This window comes from Danio rerio, chromosome 9, assembly GCF_049306965.1.
Source record: "Danio rerio strain Tuebingen ecotype United States chromosome 9, GRCz12tu, whole genome shotgun sequence".
Classification (NCBI taxonomy): Eukaryota; Metazoa; Chordata; class Actinopteri; order Cypriniformes; family Danionidae; genus Danio; species Danio rerio.
Genome location: NC_133184.1, coordinates 23,382,588 through 23,400,701, shown reverse-complemented (window position 1 = coordinate 23,400,701; position 18,114 = coordinate 23,382,588). Strand labels below are relative to the sequence as shown.

Below are 18,114 nucleotides of genomic sequence, written 5' to 3'. Positions count from 1 at the left end.
TACCACCTCAATGTCGCAGCAGAAATCAAGACTCATCAGACCAGGCAACGTTTTTCCAGTCTTCTATTGTCCAGTTTTGGTTTGCCTGTGCCAATTGTAGCTTCCGTTTTCTGTTCTTAGCTGACAGGAGTGGCACCCGATGTGGTCTTTTGCTGCTGTAGACCATCTGCCTCAAGGTTTGACGTTTCATGCGTTCAGTAATGCTCTTCTACATACCTCGGTTGAAACGAGTGGTTATTTGAGTACCTGTTCTATCAGCTGGAACCAGTCTGACCATTCTCCTCTGACCTCTGGCACCAACAAGGCATTTGCGCCCACAGAACTGTCGCTCACTAGATATTTTCTCTTTTTTAGACCGTTCTCAGTAAACCCTAGAGATGGTTGTGCATGAAAATCCCAGTAGATAAGCAGTTTCTGAAATACTCAGACCAGCTCGTTTGGCGCCAACAACCATGCCACGTTCAAAATCCGTTTTTTCCCCATTCTGATCCTCGGTTTAAACTGCAGCAGATCGTCCTTACCATGTCTGCATAAATGCATTGAGTTGCTGCCATATGATTGGCTGATTAGAAATTTACATTAACAAACAGTTGAACCTAATAAAGTGGCCATAGAGTGTACATTGGGCATACAAAAAGCCCTTTTATCCCTGTTGTTCCTTTATTTTAGAACAGCCTCGGAGTCTAAGAAAGGTCTCATTATTTTAAAGGTATCTTATTTTTTTCTTATCTAAAATAGTTAAATGGATAGTTCACCCAAACCTGAAAATTCTGTCTTCATTCACTCACTCTTTACTTCGAAATCTGTTTGAATTTCTTTCTTCTTTTTTTTTTTTTTTGTTAAACACTATTGAAGATATTTTAAAGAAAGCTGAAAAATCTGTTACCATTGACTTCCATAGTATTTGAAAGTCAGTGGTTACAGGTGTTCAGCTTTCTTCAAAATGTTTTCAGTAGTGTTTAAGAGAATAGAGAATCTTGTAAACATTTAGCACCACTTAAAGGGGAGAACGTTTTGATTTTGGCATGAACTTTTCTTCTTACTCGCTGATCCAGTTACCAGCTAATCTACAGTTTAAAGTACAGGCTAAACAGTCGATTCAGACAGATTTCCAGTAGATGGCAGTGTTGTTCTATAACTGAGGGCTTATGGAGGTGATACATGATCAGTTGAAAGAGTATGATGTGATCGAGATCAGAGATCCTTCAGTTTTTTCCTGTGCTTTATTTTGACATTCATAAAATAAAATACTTTTAAAATACTTATAAAATACTTGTTAAATGGTTAAAAATCATTAATATGGGCTGAATTTAAATAAGCAAATTCACTTTAGTAATGTTCAACTTATTTATTTATTTTTTGTTTGTTTGTTTAAATTCTGCCCAAATAAATTGTTTGCAACCAGTTACGATGAATACATTTTTTTCAGTGTATGGGTCAGAATGATTTATTTTTCATTTATACCAAAAACATAAAAATTTTAAGTAAAGATCATGTTCCATGAATATATTTTGTTAATTCTTTAATGTAAATATATAAAAATCTATTTTTTTTATTAATAGTGTGCATTGCTAACTGCTTTATTTCGACACATTTAAAAGTAATTTTTCAATATTTAGATTTAATACTTATTATATAAATAATAATTACTATAATTAAATTTATGAGATTCCAGATTTTCAAATTGCATCTTGGTCAAATATTGTTTTATATTAACGTATTCATAATTACATAAAACATATTTATGCAGCTTATATATAATGAATGAATCTTAATATCAAAAAATGTACATTTATGACTGGTTTTGTTGTCCAAGGTCACATTTTAGCACACCCTGAAGCGGTAATTGCAGTCTATATGTCATTTGTTTTTTACATACAGAAGTACTGGATTGAAAAAAACTACCCCCGTGTTGTGATAAGCATTGTACATATAATCCACTTCATTCAGCTCTACACTGTAAAAACAATATCTGTAAATCAACAGTTTTCCATATTTGTTTTTTTCCACTTTTTAATGCTTTTGAATTGTATTATTGGATCTTGATGTCAAAAAGTTTTTATAAAATTTTATAAAATGTTTTAATAGTTTAATTTAGTGTTGTAAAATACGGTACAAAGAGCTGGTAATAAGCTGCCAGTACTTTTTTTCTGCTATTTTACAGACTTCATTTTCTAATATATGATTTCTTAAACAATATCTTGACTCAAACTACTAAAATGTCAATAAAAGTGGCTTTGTTAAACTGTAGAGTTGAATTTTCAACATTACAAGTCGACAGAACAGAGATAAAACTCCTATAATGCATTTCACATCTGTAAATAAACAGAAATCACAAAACACAGAACCTGTTAATTAATCAGTATTTTGAACAGTGTAGTTTTCAGCCTTATAAACATATCCTGTCACTATTTCAATGTGGAAAAACTACTGCAAATGATTCTGGCCAGAAGTGAACTTTGTGTGAATCAAACTGAATCCCAATTTTGCAAGCCAGTTTGACCAGTTAGAATTTAAAGAGTTGTTCACCAGATCTGAATCTGAGGAGTGGATAGAAAGTGCTAAAATATGTTCAGCTAAAATGATCCTGATATCAGTCTGTGCCAATCTCCATCGTCAGACAAGGATTTAGCTGAGGCTCGAGGGACGCCCCTGAAATGAAGGTGTAGTTCACTGACAGCAGGTAAATGAAAGAGACGGGGAAAAAGCAACACTTAAGCGCTTTTTAGAGTGGAGAGCCAAGAAATGGATTTCATGTGCAGGATTGACTGGCAATGCTAAGCAGGATTTACCCCCGAGCTCTGGATTGAGAAACGGCGAGGAAAAAAAAAAGACAGAGATGGAAGGAGAATAAGAAAGAGGGAAGACTGCCAAGAGTTTCAACTCTCTCTGTGATTCTGGGGTCAGCGAAAGTGATGCTGACCCAAACTCTCAGATCTGGTTACTGTTCAAGCACATTAGACCCACTTTTGTGCTTTCGTTTCTTATTTTACACAGATGAAACAAAACAAGATTTAAATGTAGACTTATGAGAGAACAATTGAACTCGTAAAGCAAACGAATGCAGATAAGATAATCAATCTGAGCAGAAATGACCACGGAGACAATTTGGAGATGCTGCTTTGTTGTGAGTGTGGCTCTGCAGGACATACACTCACATATATTGTTATTTACCATTAGAGTGAATTAAAGTAATTAATCGCCATGTGGACTGAAAGGCTTGACTATGGGGTGCTTCTTTTGTATGTCTATCAGATAATAATGATCTTGGTATTGAGTTTAGTTAATGGAGTGTGTGTGCTGAGTTATTCGCCTGTGAAAGGGCTCCATTAGCTCCAAGATTGCTCCGTTATTTATTTGCTGAAATTGTTTTGATGAATCAGAGTTTCGTTCTTTTATTCTTTTGTCCTGATTCCCTCGCTCATTATTGACTTCAGGTGTGTCTTTACGGATCAGTTCACCGTTTTCTTGGAGGGTTTCGAATGGCATTGCTTCCTCAGAACAGACTTCACGTCATGCTGTAAATAACCTCAAACTTTTGGAGTTTACCGATCAATTGTTTTACGCTGTTTAAATGCATCATCGTAAAAAGCTTACATTCAAAATCCTATTAATTGGACAATCGACGTCGACTTTAAAGAGCAGACATTCAAATGCTTATTAGTGCATGTGGTGCAGAGTGATTACATCATAGATCCAGGTGTCTTTGTTTCCTGCAAACTGTTTATCGACGGTGGCTGTTGCCTATAATGAAATGATAATAACTGTGCTGATGGTTCAACTGCCCTAAACTTCATCTGGTGGTAGTGATGGTTCCCATTAATGCCCAGATCATGACCACCTCTTATAAACTGAAGGCAGAGTTTTGGGTGAATGGAGAACTTTAACATTATTAACCTTGGTGGTGATTGAGCAAATTGTGCAGAAATTCCATCAGGAAAGGGTGTGCATGTGTGTGTGTGTGTGCTCATGTGTCTGCTGTTAAATGTGAAGACATCTGAAAAGATATAGATTTCATTATATATTTTTGAAACAACACATACAGTTTGAAAGTATTCTTCTTCTTTTCCTCCTCTTATTATTATTATTATTATTATTAAATGCTTTATTTAAGGGATGCACCGATATGGATTTTCCGGCCGATATCAATATCCGATATATTTGGTGGCCGATAAGCGAAATATTAGCTGATAAATATGAATATTTGAAAATGTGAGTTTTATAAAGTGAACAACTGATTTTATTTTAAAAACTTCATAAAAGTTTGACCTGATCTTATGAAGTGAATAGAAGTTTCAAAAGGTGATGATATAGACCTGTTTTACACTTTAAAAATGTCTAGCTTATTCATACTTTTATTGTGAAAATAAGGCAGCATGATTACAGCTAATTGCTGTAAAAAGGGCTATCTTTGCATGTTAGCTATAGGAATTCAAACTCTTTTTATTTCATTTAACATAATACAAACTTTTATGCTAGTATTGGCACTTTTTTGATATTTAGAAATAACAGAATGTTATTGCATCCCCAACAATTTGGTTAAACCTCAAAAATAACTTGAAAGAAAATCATACTTTTTTAAATGACCTGAATGTCATAGTAAGTTTTCAATTTTGGGTGCACTGCACCTTTATTTGGTTTTATAAGGTTAACATGGAAATATGAAACTATTTTATATGAACATAACTTTGTGCTTTGTACAAAAACATAATGAACTAGAACAAAAGCAATTGATTTATAGAACCAAACACTGTTAAACATCCAAAATGATTTCAAAGTCAGGGTAAATGTCAGAATGAATAGCGGAGGAAAGTCTGCTTCACAGTAAAATATAGTTAATTCTACAAGATATTATTGTAAAATTATAGTAATGAACTTTACTATCTACTGTGAAGTTACATTATATGGCTGTAATTTCACAGTGAATTACTGTAAACAACCTCACAATAATTTACAATGAATTTACAAACAGTATTTTACTGTGAAAGTGATGCAATTATAAGCCAGTAATTTACTGTGAATTTAAGGTCAATTTTTTTACAATGCATGCCAAAAATATTAATATTAACATGCAACTTGACTATTGCATAAAATAATAAGTTAAATAACAAACACGTAAACCCAAGCAACACATTGATAACAAACAATCATATTAGATTACAGACGACCCAATGAGTTGTTTAGCATGCGTGCATCGCTGCTATTGTTTACATATGTCATATTTTTCCTGAGACAATTTAAACCAAAGTACACAATGACATTATCAAACATATCTGATAAGGGTACTTACTGAGTTATTAACACACAACAATACCACACAAAGAAAGGGCGGTCTTTGGAGGAATAAACAATGTCAGAAAAGTTCTGTTAAAGTGCACTGGACAAGTCTGATCAAGTTCGACCCATGCAGGCACTTCTGTACAATTACTTCATCTATCAGCTTAAAGATATCGGCCTAATTTTCATATCGGACCCATGACATTAAACATAGCATTTATCGGCCGATATTGATACGGCCGCCAATGTGTTGTGCATCCCTACTTATTTGTTAATAATTATTGTAATAAAGATTTTAGTGTGTAGTACAATGTAATATTTATGTATTAATCATTTAAACTGCACAAAAAAGTATACAAAAAAACACATTATATTGAAGTAAAATAAAAGCCAATGTGTTTTTTGTATGAATTAAGCAACCTAATTCAGTTGAAAAGCCACTTTGCCTTTTTTACTTTATAATATGATGTTTTGAAATATTTTTCTATGCACATTTGTGTTTTAGATGTAGTTTTTTTTCATATTACTGATTTATTTAATCTTTATTTCTTGAGTTATTAACGTTTAGATATTTATGCATACATTACAGGCCGGTAGCCAGCCTGGTGAAAGGGGTGCTTCTTTTTTTCTCAAAATGTGGACATTTTTGCAGTTATTCACCTCATTTTTAAACTATGGTTTAAATACTGCATTTAAAGCACTGTTTTTAGCTGAAATAGCTTGTCAGATGGTCATCATAACTATACTTTTTGATGTACTGAAATAATTCCTAAAGATCTAGAATAAAGAAATATGAATAAATACTTATTTTTAAAATACAAATGTATTACATCATAATATCATTAGAAAAATCTGTTAAACGTTTTAAATTAAAAACTGTAGCATATTGTCTTTTATTAGGCAAATAACCAACTGGCTTCAGTCAGAATTTGGCCATTTCAATATAAAATTATTAATACATAATAATAATATTAATAAAAATAATAATAATAATGATGATGATGCTAAGCTTCAGGATTTTTCTTGTAAAAAAAGTATATTTGGTGAACCATGGATGACAACAATAGCCAATTATTATTCAATTTAGTTGTAATTTGGGCCCCTTTTGGTGCTTTGCAAAAGAATAAGTCCAAGACTTAGCATAAAATTTAAAAATAAAACAGTAGCGAAAGATGACTTCACTTGGTCTTAAAAGCCTTTTTTAAATGCCCTTTAAAGGGCTGGGTCTTTTAAATCATCTGAACCCCTCTGTCTACTGGCCTGCATTAGTATTAGTAATGATGAGATAATGACAATAAATAACTCAAAATAAATAATGTGTGCAACAATTGTTTTATTATTCTAATTAATTATTATTATTATTATTATTAAAGAAGTAAGAATAATAATGTACCTTAAAACTGTAATGTGTGTTGTTTCATAAAACGATGACATCTTTTCAGATGTATTTTGTTAAACAATACTTTTGGCAAGGTAATTCTAAATTATTCTTTTATATGTTACAGTTATTAATCAATGGAAAACAAATACTTAAGTTCATAATTTTTCCCTGATGACAGCTGTTTTAATTGCTTAAAGCAAATTTCTTGTCTCCATGAACACACTTAAATTTTCTTAAGAGAAGGTATGTCTTGATCAAAGAAAGTTTAGACATTTGATTTTTAAAGAAAACTATGAGCAAATACAGTTGAAGAACATTTGTTATTATTTATTGAGTCATTTCTTCTAATTTTATTTATTGTTGATTCATTATTTCCAATTGTATAATCATAAACCAACATAACGCAACACAAACACATCCAAAGCTGAGCTGTTTAGAGTGTAAATAGTTCAATACAAGGAAGGGCATGACAAAGGTAGACAGACAGACAGACAGACAGAAATGTAAAAGAGAGACGTAAAGGAAAGCCACAGTAAAAGAGCAGGAGGCAAATGCAGTGAGGGGGTGTTTGGGGGCCCTTGCCAGGGTTTGCCCTCTTGTCACTCTCTCAGCGTCTAATGGGAGTGATTGATTTTTCCGCCTGCTCTTATCGAGGGGAGCAGCCAGCATCAATAACAACGTGGAATTAGACACATAGCATCTCCCAGCTGAAAACAGAGAAACAGCACAACTGAATTGGAAGGGGAGACGGAGTCGGCGTCTGTTTTTGTGTGGCTGTGCCGGGCCTAAGTGTGCGATTAGATAAAAGATTTCTTATTTGACTTTAAAGGTGCAGGCGAGCCTGATGTCGTCCTTTATGCTGCCAAATTCCACCCTTCTTTATCTTAAACTCATCGTCATTTTAAAGCATAGCAGCAGAGCCGGGAAAAGAGCCCAGGGAAAATCTTCAAGAGTACAGCCATGAACTTGAGTGTGTCGTATTCATATCTGTGTAATAATAATCTGTGATTGGTGTAGGCTCTGTTCTCGGCACAAGAGGCGGTGAGAAAAGCGGAAATTACCATGTTTCAGAAACGTGGCCGAACGTGTGGAAAAGGAGCGCGGTAATTGAATACTTTCACCAGACAGATTTCCCATTTTCCAATTTCCTGCCGGGCACGTTAGTAATTTTGCCATCTCATCTGTTATTCTGTTATTCCAGCGAGCCTTGGATCCAGGGGCTTAATGCAATTCTTGGGAGGTAATTTTAAGGTACAGGTGCGGGGGTTCATTTGCATTCAGGCTTTCTGCATATATCTGCGGCTGTACGACCACTTCAACGTACAGCACGACAGCAGCAGATCTGTGTGCAGCGCAACACATTACACAGCTAGAGAAACTTCCTGACATGTGGATTACTTCACAATTAATGTCTATTGTCATGATCTGTATATAAGGTGCTATATGCAGTGGTGTAAAGTAACGAATTACAAATACTCAATTTTACAAATACTCAAAAGTTTTACAAGTAAAATCACATCAGACAGACCGACCTCAACAGTGTGGAAGCATTAAAGCGTCCAAGAAAACCCTAAATCATAAAACTCAATGACCAAGAAACTGTTTAGACCAGTCATTTTCAAAGTGGGGGTCGCGAGACAATGAGGGGGGGTCGCTTTGTGATTCCCAAAAATCTCATATATTTTATTAAACTATTAAAACTATCATAGTGTATCCATAACCTGCAGAATATAAAATAGTTTTAATTTATATTTAATATATACCTTTATTTAGAAGTTACATTAAAAAACATGCAAATTGCGACCCCTGGGGTTATTATGCTAAATTAACATCACAGCAATAGTTGCAGCAGATTGAGTTTACGGTAATGTTAAACTTTGACACCTTTATAGCAGTCACATACATTAAAAATAAAGGCCACGACTGAACAAGGAGGACGATCTCCAAGTCTCCAAAATTAAACCAAGAATAGTCTCGTGCTATAAACATTGTGCTCACCATTCTCATTAAGTGAGATTAATTTTAGACTAAACAAATAAATAATGATTATAAAAAATAAACTGTTGCACTTTAGTGTCATCAATAAGCTTGTTTATTTAGTTCCTATTGGTGTGTGTGTGTGTGTGCACCATTGTTTGCAAAATCTGTATGCTTATAACCACCTTCGAGCATAGAGGGGGTCGCGAATCACTGGTGTTGTTATTTTAGGGGTCGCGGGTTAAAAAGCTTGAGAACCCCTGGTTTATACTACATGTCACTGATAAGAAGATAACGAGTGCCTACTGTATGATGGCAGAACTTAACGAATGGCCTTAAACAATAACTAAATGCACAACAGAATTTTACGTTTTCAATCTCATTCACAAATTTCATGTATTCTATCATTGCTGCACAAGCTTGCTTTGTGGCACCACCTGCTGGACACTCATAGCTTGTTAGTCAGAGTTCAAAGTTAAAGGGTCATGAGACACCAAAACACATTTTTTGAGCTGTTGACAGTCGTATATATGTCCCACACTGCGTAAAACACTATTAGGACACCTATATTTCACTAAAAAGTGTAAATTGGTTGTTTTTGCGTTATTTCAAGCAAATTCGTACTTCCTGTTTGAAACGAATTTTTGAAGCTGCGTCACGGTCATGACATAATAGCGTGTATTCCAGCGTGCAGACTGGGCGTCTGTGCCAGAGTGAGTCTTATTACGTCTTACAGTGTGTTGCATTAATGCATGAGTAAGGCTTGGTTCAAACCAATCAGTGCGCTCTATTGTGCAACTTCATTAATATTCATTACTGTTACAGTGTAGACGGCAAAGACGTCACGTTGTGTTGGCAAAACAAGCGTGAAGTGTTGCTTTTATAGTTTGCTGCCATTAAGTTTCGTTTTCATTTTCTCTCTGTGAGAGCGCAGACTCACGCGTGGATTAACAGTGTACGCGACGCGCGACAACAATAACTTACGTGTCTAAGGAGGATTATTGTTTACCTGAGAGCTGTTCTCATCTGCAAACGCTGAAATCCAGATTGTAGTCTCCTCTAAATAAAGACGCGGCTCTAGTGGCTGGTGATTGTCCTGTCTCTACAGATTTGGTAAGTGAGCGACCAGTGCTCTTTGTTTATTCAGTTCGTATTTTATTCGTATCAAACAAACTATTGCACCGAGTGCAATAGTTAGCACTAACAGTTACAACCAAACTATAACCTAGTGTTGGATTTTGTGACTGGAATAACACACGCGGCTTTCTGACGCTACCTGCCGTGTGTATCTAAGTTTCCGGGAAATGCTGAGTTTTTTTTCTCTCATTCGCCGTGCGGTATCAAACATTGCATGAAAAATACACGCTTAGAGCAGCGCCTCGAATCAAATATCACGTTTGTCGGGAGGGACATTAATGAATTCCCTGAATGAAAGAGCCAAACTGCAGTTAAAGTCCACCATTTAATAATTTGGCAAATAATTCGACTACAGATGTCCATGTAAACACAGTCACAGTGTCCGCTGTGGGTGTGTGTTTTGACTCTGAAATTCAGCGCGCCCAAATAGACACTCCCATACCAAGCCGCTTTTCTTCCTCCGACACTCCCCCCTAAACAGAGCTGGACACGCCCACTTTTCTGACTTTTTCCAAAGTAGAGGTGTGAAAACACCCTGCTGAAACAAGGGGGTTTCATGGCCCTTTAAAAAATTGAGTGATTGTTACAGCTAGATTTTTGCCACATACACAGATGTTACTCTGCATGTAAACCCAATCAACATTGAGCTACATTTAAAATTGTTATGGTGTAATTTGGAATCAATTTGACTGTTGTCAAAAGAATACCACTAGGGTGGTACCTTTTCAAAAGGTACAATTTTGTACCTAAAAGGTCCATTTTATTATCTCAAGGGTAGTGTTCCTCTTAAAAATTTTAGGTACTAATATATACTTCTTAGGTACCAATATGGACCCTTTAAGTACCAATGTGTACCTTTAGAAAAGGTACCACCCCAGTGACAGCTTGCGTACCTTTATTTCTGAGAGTGTTGAGAACTTTTAGAAAGGCTGCATTTCACTCATAATTGGAGTAGTATTTAGAACAGATACTTTTACTCTACTTGCACTGCATTTTTGTCAGCTAATGTTAGTTCTACTTGAGTATGATTTTCAGTACTTCTTTATCACTAGCTATATGTCAAAAATTTAAGTTTTTTTTTTTTTTTTTTTTTTTTTTGAGGGGTGGATAACTAAATAATTAAATGTCATTAGATGAAAATGCCATATCATGAGGCTCAAACACCACTTTTTCCTCATTATCATGTAAACCTGCGATTGTACAATCCTGGTGAAAATCAGGCCAATCAGAACACAGTCAATCCACACTGGATCATTAATGCATCTGCCCTTGCAGACTGCATTTGATTGATTATTTCCTAGATTACAATGATGATTGTATTTCCTCCTTATTTTTACATATTTCTAACCTTATATTAAACTTATTATGTATGTGGGAAACTTCTTTTGAAGACGGCGTGGGACTGCTTCCCACAGGTTGGAAATATACTTGCGGTGGTGGCTGGATTGAAACACACTATTTATCCACATCACATAAATAGTTAACTATTTGCAACAAAACATCATTTAATTTTTAGCAAATATTATGTTTATTATGACACTGTTATACACTGATTCTTTTCAATGGGCTAAAGTAAAAAATGACTGTTGACTGTTAAAATAAAATCAGAAATCCACTATTTATATTTCTCTTACTTTAAAGCTATTTAAGAGCCATGTGCACCCACTGGCAGGAAAAATCTGCTCCTCTCTTTTAGGTTCAAAGCAAACTTGAATGCCAAAGCATTTTAGATATGTATATAATAGCTTATGTAATATCAAATTTAATGTAATAATCAAATTAATTAAATAATAATCAGCAAATGAAAAATACATGACCGAAAAAGGAATAAAAACAGACAATATATATATCTACAACTTATCACAATTACAAGATTAAAATGTGTAGCTTATTTAAATGATCAAATGCATTGATTAACCATTACTAATGGTGTACATAAATTTTGCAGCCAATTCACACCAGTCATTTTGTTCTCTTCCGAGTATATAGTAAAGTTTTTCTGAGTTGGTTAGATTAAAAAAATATATTATTTAATGTTTCTCTCACTTTCATGACTGTTCATGGCTTAAGTTAAAAAAAAAATGAAATAATGAATACAAGCTTTAGAGAACAAAACGGGTAAACGAGAGAAGCATCTCAACTACTTAATTGATCGCAGATGTTTAGTTATATTGGGTGGATGTAGTAAAAAAAATGTCACTAAATATACTTGGGCGGCCGTTACTATACCTGGGCAGCCCGTCCAAGTGAAGTCTTTGTTGTAAGCACTGCAGCGTGGCTGGGTGAGTAAAAAAGGTCACATTCGTACATCTTTACATTAATTTCTATATGCCAGTAAGCGACACAAATAGACATCAAAGGCTGAATGGTTGTGTTGCATGTGCGTACATTCATAGAAAACAATGTCTACAAGTTTAAATAATGCAGAATGTTGCATAATGTCTTTTTTCTATTTTAACAATTATCTGTCACAAATCTTTGTAATGAGGCAACAAACACATGTAGACTGCAAAGTATTAGTGTTCATTGCACAATTGTGCACTGTTAGTTCTGTTACGTGAAAGAATGCCAATACACTGGATAAACTAATTCTTTTATGCAGAGGTTGATAAAAAATTTAGCAAATAAAACCATTTCTGGATATATCAGAATGTTGGCTATGAAGATATCACAGATTAATTTAACTTATCAAATCAATGCACTCTGAGTAATTCACACATGAGTAAATGATGACAGAATTTTCAGTTTTGCCTGAACTATCCCTTTAAGAGTGCACATCATTAGGGTCGATGATGTTTGGTTATATGGGTTATGATATTTCCCAAGAAACGGCCAAAATGAACCCGGCTTCCTCCATAATTTCTAAATCTGTGTGACAACAAAGCATTTAAATGAGTCAAACTCCTAATTATGACTTCAGAGGTGTAGGAAATCTCAGATAGCATGAGATTAAACCTGCTCAGAACTGCCTATTAAAGGTGGAAAATTATTATATTAGACTCAACTACCAGTTAAATTTAGATGTCTAATTATAAAAAGGAAATATATTGACTTTATAAGGGCATCTAGTAACCAAAAATGTAAGGAATTTATACTTTTAAATTCCTTAATTTATGCTCATCAAAAACAATAACTTGCTCAACTTCAGAATCCAGAGAGTAAAGGATGTGTAAAAGGCAAACAGCAAAGAGCTTAGCAAACTGTTAATTGAGAATTTCATTATTTGTTCATGAAGAATGTTGAAGATGGCAGTGTTTCATGTGAATTTATTGTGTCTGTAAGTTAAACTATCAGCTGAATTGTAAGCAGTGCTAAGAAAAATCATGTTTTAATTGATCCCTTTCTTATGTTGAGCTGAATGAAAAAAAAAATGTTGCATATTTTCATTGATCGTATGTGAACATGTACAATATTAGTTTTAATAAGAAATTCGTTTTATATAGCACATACATTTTATATGAATATGTTGCATGTATGCTGCATTGTAACTTAAGATCCTGCAAGATGAATAGTTTGTTGTGCGTTTGATCACTGCAGTCATCTTTAGTTTGATTATGATTTTCTTTTCATGAAAACTTTACCAAGCGAGACTCTAGTTTGGTTTAGCCAGCCCAGAAATGCATTTTGTATATCATCTGGCCATTAATGTGATATACACAGTGGACTGAAGTAACAAATTACAAATACTCAAATGACTGCATTTAAGTAGTTTTCTCAGAAATTGTAATTTACTAAGTGGTTTTAAAAATGTGTATGTATCTTTTACTTTCCCTTGAGTACATTTTTAGTGTAACAGTACTTTTACTCCATCACTTTCTCTCAGCCTGCAGTCACTACTTTATTTGTTCTTGTCTATGGGGATTAAAAATCAGTTCTGTGATTTCTGTCCAATCAAATCGCACATAGGAGATAAATCACATCTTACTAAACTACCTCAAGATATGGGCGATTTATAATTGCAGCAAACTGTTTGGAAGCATTAAAAGTGTCCAAGAAGATGTCCAAAATCTTTACACGCATTGACCCAGAGACTGTTTAGATGCAGGTCACTGAGGAGAAGATGACAGATGTTTACCGATGATAACAGAAATGGCCTCAAACACCCAGCAAGCACAAGACGCATGTTTGGAAATCAAAACTTGTTTGATGTCAGAACTTAACATCAGGCCGACGTCAATATCCAATGTCCAACCAATTATCAACAATTGATGTTACAGCTTGTTGTGTGGATGATGTCTAGCAGATTTTGGATTTTGGTTGCCATACCTGTTGTAAAAATGTCAAGATTTGACTTAATGTGATGTTGGTTTAAAATGTTGGCTCGACGTTGGATTTTGGTCATCTTCCAACACAACCTCAAATCAACCAAATATCAACGTCATTTGATGTCGTTGTTGAACATCAAAATAACGTTATCCTTAGACGCTGGCTAAACACTGAATTTTGGTAATCTGACATCACAACCTAAATCTAACCTGATATAAACTTCTTATGATGTTGTGTGCCTGCTGGGCAATAACTAAATGCACTACAGCAGTGGTTCTCAAACTGTGGTACGGCTTCCTTCTAGTGGTACGCAATGAAAATACACTTTTAACCCTTTGACACGAACAAATATGTGATCAGCATGTTTACTATAGTCATCAGATGCTAAAAATAAGGTGTACGGCAGCGGCGATTGGGAGCAGATACACTCTAGAGAATCGCTTTTGCAGACCAGTACTGTTGTGTTGGCATTTCAGTTACTACAAACTCAGGAATCTCCCGATGCTGCATCATTGGTAGAATAATGAACACAAATGTGTTAAAAACTGTGTTCGTAGTTGTGTAAAATAATGCATGTTTTCAATATGTTATTTTTTTTTGTTAAGCAATTGTTTTGTAAAGTTTGTTTTGTTAACCAAAAGTGGCTTTCGGTTATTTGTTACCTCAGATTTAAGCTAATTAATCTGGATGTGATTCAAATGTCGCAGGACACAAATAGACTCAAGCAACTTTGCCATGCTTGAAGCTAGAATAAATAAAGTTAGTATCTGTGTGTGGTTAACACAAACTACATTAATTAATCTACCTCGTCATTATGGTGGTAATTGGAGAGACAATTTTTTTTCTGAGGTGGCACTTGATAAAAAAAGTTTGAGAACCACTGCACTACAGAATGTTACGTTTACACACATCCACAAATTACATGTAAATGCAGCAGCCTTTTACAGCGTAATACTCATTACTCTTGAGTAATTTTGAAAGGTCTACTTTTCACTCATACTTTGAGTAATATTTACAACAGATACTTTCACTCTACTTGCACTACATTTTTAAGCAAGTAATGGTTCTTTCACTTGAGAAGGATTTTTCAGTACTCTTTCCAGCACTGGATATACAGATGCAGCCATCATAGTTCGAACTTTATCACAAACATCAACATGATTAAATGATCAACCCTATAAAACAAACATCTAAGGATTTACTCATAAATATCTTCAAATACAGTCTTTGAACAGACTGAAAAGTTTTGAAACTGTTGTCATTCCTCTGCACAATTTTTAGACATGCAGTGCTTTTAACCCTGAAACAGTTTCCTACAAAGCAGGTACATTCCATCTTTTTTCATCTTCACATGTGGCGCTGAAAACAAATAACGGCGATAATAAAAGTTGATAAATAGACAGAAGAGCACAAAATACTCAGTCCTCTTCCGCTCCGTTCACTGACCTTGCTTGTCTCCCCTAATTGTTTCATTTTTATTAGTGGACCTTTTGTTCTACGCAAAGGCTATTTTATCCCAACCTGCGCTATTAGATAAAGGAGGGCAGCGAATCCAACCTCCACATCCTCCCGAAACAAAAGAAAGACTCTCATTCCCTGCCCAAGGCCCAATCACGGCTCTTGAAAGAGTAAAGCATTTCTTTTACTTGTAAGTCTCAAAGCCACACACACACACACACACATACACACACAGAGCTGTCAGCCTGCCTGTCTCTCCGACTGTCCTCCATGCAGGCAAATGCGTGGCCATTGATCGGACTAAACCTTGGACCGTATGTTCAGTATCCACTCATTGATCATAAGGTTCAGGTCTTTGGTCTGATAGGCCTCTTGAATGAATGAAATACACATATGCTTCTGTTCAGCCTCAGTATTAACCACCCAGTTCGTCTGCAGAATGAACAGAGGTCTGTATTATTCCAGCTTCTATAGAGCTGTTAAAAAAACTGTACTTAAAAGCTCAAAAATACAGCTATTAAAGTGAAAGCCTTGCCAACATGCATTCCCTAAAGGCTTACATTTAGGGATTCAAGGACTGCTGCAAAAAATTAAAACATGTCCATTCCCATTTTGAACTCGAGGGACACGAGTGCAAAGCCAGATCTTACAGTGTCGGTGTTAAAATGATTCATGCTGCCTTAAGTGAAGCTTTAAAAGGACACAATTAAGGGCGTAAGACCACTAGTGACATTTCTTCAATTAAAAAAATATATAATTCAGTGCAGTGATTTCAGTAAAGGGTTTTATTATTAATATCATAAAACAATATAGAATTGAATTATCTATATTACAGAATATAGTATGCTGCTCTGTTGCTTTGATGACAGCATCAGTCAAATGGCATGAGCGACACTATTTAACATTGTTTAAAATTTAATTCAACAAATCATGAGACCATTTGAATATGCTGTTTCACTGGATTTAATTACAGTTATATATTTGCATACAGTTATATGTCTGAGTAAAACAATAGTCTTTAAATTCTGTGAACCAGGGATTATGTTTCTTGCAAATTGTAAATAATAATGTTATTTAGCATTTTTTAAATACAATAACAATGATATCAATTTCAATTTTTTGTTGAAACTATTGTACTTTTATGGTTCTTTGATAAATAAAAAGTGGTTTACGGTATTAACAAACCATTAACTAACACTACTAGTTTATAACCTATTAATTATCTGTTTATTAATATTTAGTAGGAGTTGAGTTTAGGTTTTGGGTAGAATTAGGGACGCAGAATAAAATCATACAATACAACTACTAATGAACAATTCATTTCTTAATAATCTTATAGGCAGGTAATAAGCCAGTAGTTAATAGCATGAGTTGTGACCTAAACTAACGTGCTACACTTTAATACATAGCATTTAATATAAAGTAATACATTTACAAAGCCACTTTAATGGGTTTTCGAAAATGACCTTCTATGCCGTGTGTAACAGCTCTGAGGGAATGAAAACATCCAGCTGAGGGTTAAATCTGTAAGTTTGCCATGTTTAAATCTATTGATTCTTTAAAGAAATAGTCGACTCAGAGTCAAATAAATGAATGGTGTTGGATTCGTATCTTTTGCTTGAACGTGTTGACGTTGATGCGGTACATCACCAAATATGTAGTACCGGTTCTGGTAAACATCTTTCCCTTCAGACACTAGCAGAGCGTGGTGGATCATGGGATTGAGCTGAGTTCGATTCCTGGCTCGAGGTCCTTTGCCGATCCTTCTCTTCTCTCTGCCCCCACACTTTCCTGTCTGTAATCTCCACTGCCCTGGCCATTAAATGTGAACAAATAAATTTTAATAAAAAATGTAATTCAACAAATCATGAGACCATTTGATTATGCTGTTTTACTGAATATATTTAGTAATGTGTCTGAGGAAAACATTTTTATTTATTTTTTATTTTATGAACCGGTGATTATATTCCTTGCAGATTTTAAATAAAAAATTTATTTAGCACTTTTTTATATTTATGTGTTTCTGAACTCGCAATCCTCTGCCGCTTTTCTTTGCTATGGCCACCATCAGCTGTTCCTCACACGGCTGTCAATTTTCTAAATTTCCATGTCAAATTTAATATAATGTAATGTAACCTGCATATCTGTCAACACTGAGATGTGAAATTAAGGGATTATTATAGAATCTGATTAACGAACGAATCTCTCATTTTGATTTTTCATTACATTAAATAGGCCTCACTTTAATGAAGCAAAATTAATAATAAAAGCATTTGATTGCTTTCCTAACTGTTTCTGCTGATTTAAGACAAAATATGGTTTAAAATAAAACACAAACAGATGGAAATCTTTGATGATATCTATTGCCACCCTTCATTGAAAGAATAAAAATACAAAAGAAAATACTTTAATGCAATGATAGTGAGATATAATGATAAAATACATGGGAAAAACAGGGGGGTTGACAGGTATGGTAACCTATTTTTAACAGTAGTATCCTGAGCACCAAATCAGCTCATTAGAATGATTTCTGAAGCATTATGTGACATGAAAACTGGAGCAACAATGCTAAAAATTCAGCTTTGTCATTAACTAAATAAATCATATTTTAAAATATA

The 18,114-nt window shown here is 34.5% G+C and overlaps 1 protein-coding gene across 3 annotated transcripts in view; it reads right to left on the bottom strand.

Annotated features, from left to right (window-relative positions):
• rev1 (REV1 DNA directed polymerase) overlaps positions 1 to 18,114 on the bottom strand; it is a 247,872-nt gene that overhangs the window by 32,940 nt on the left and 196,818 nt on the right. The gene's annotated exons all lie outside the window — the stretch shown is intronic.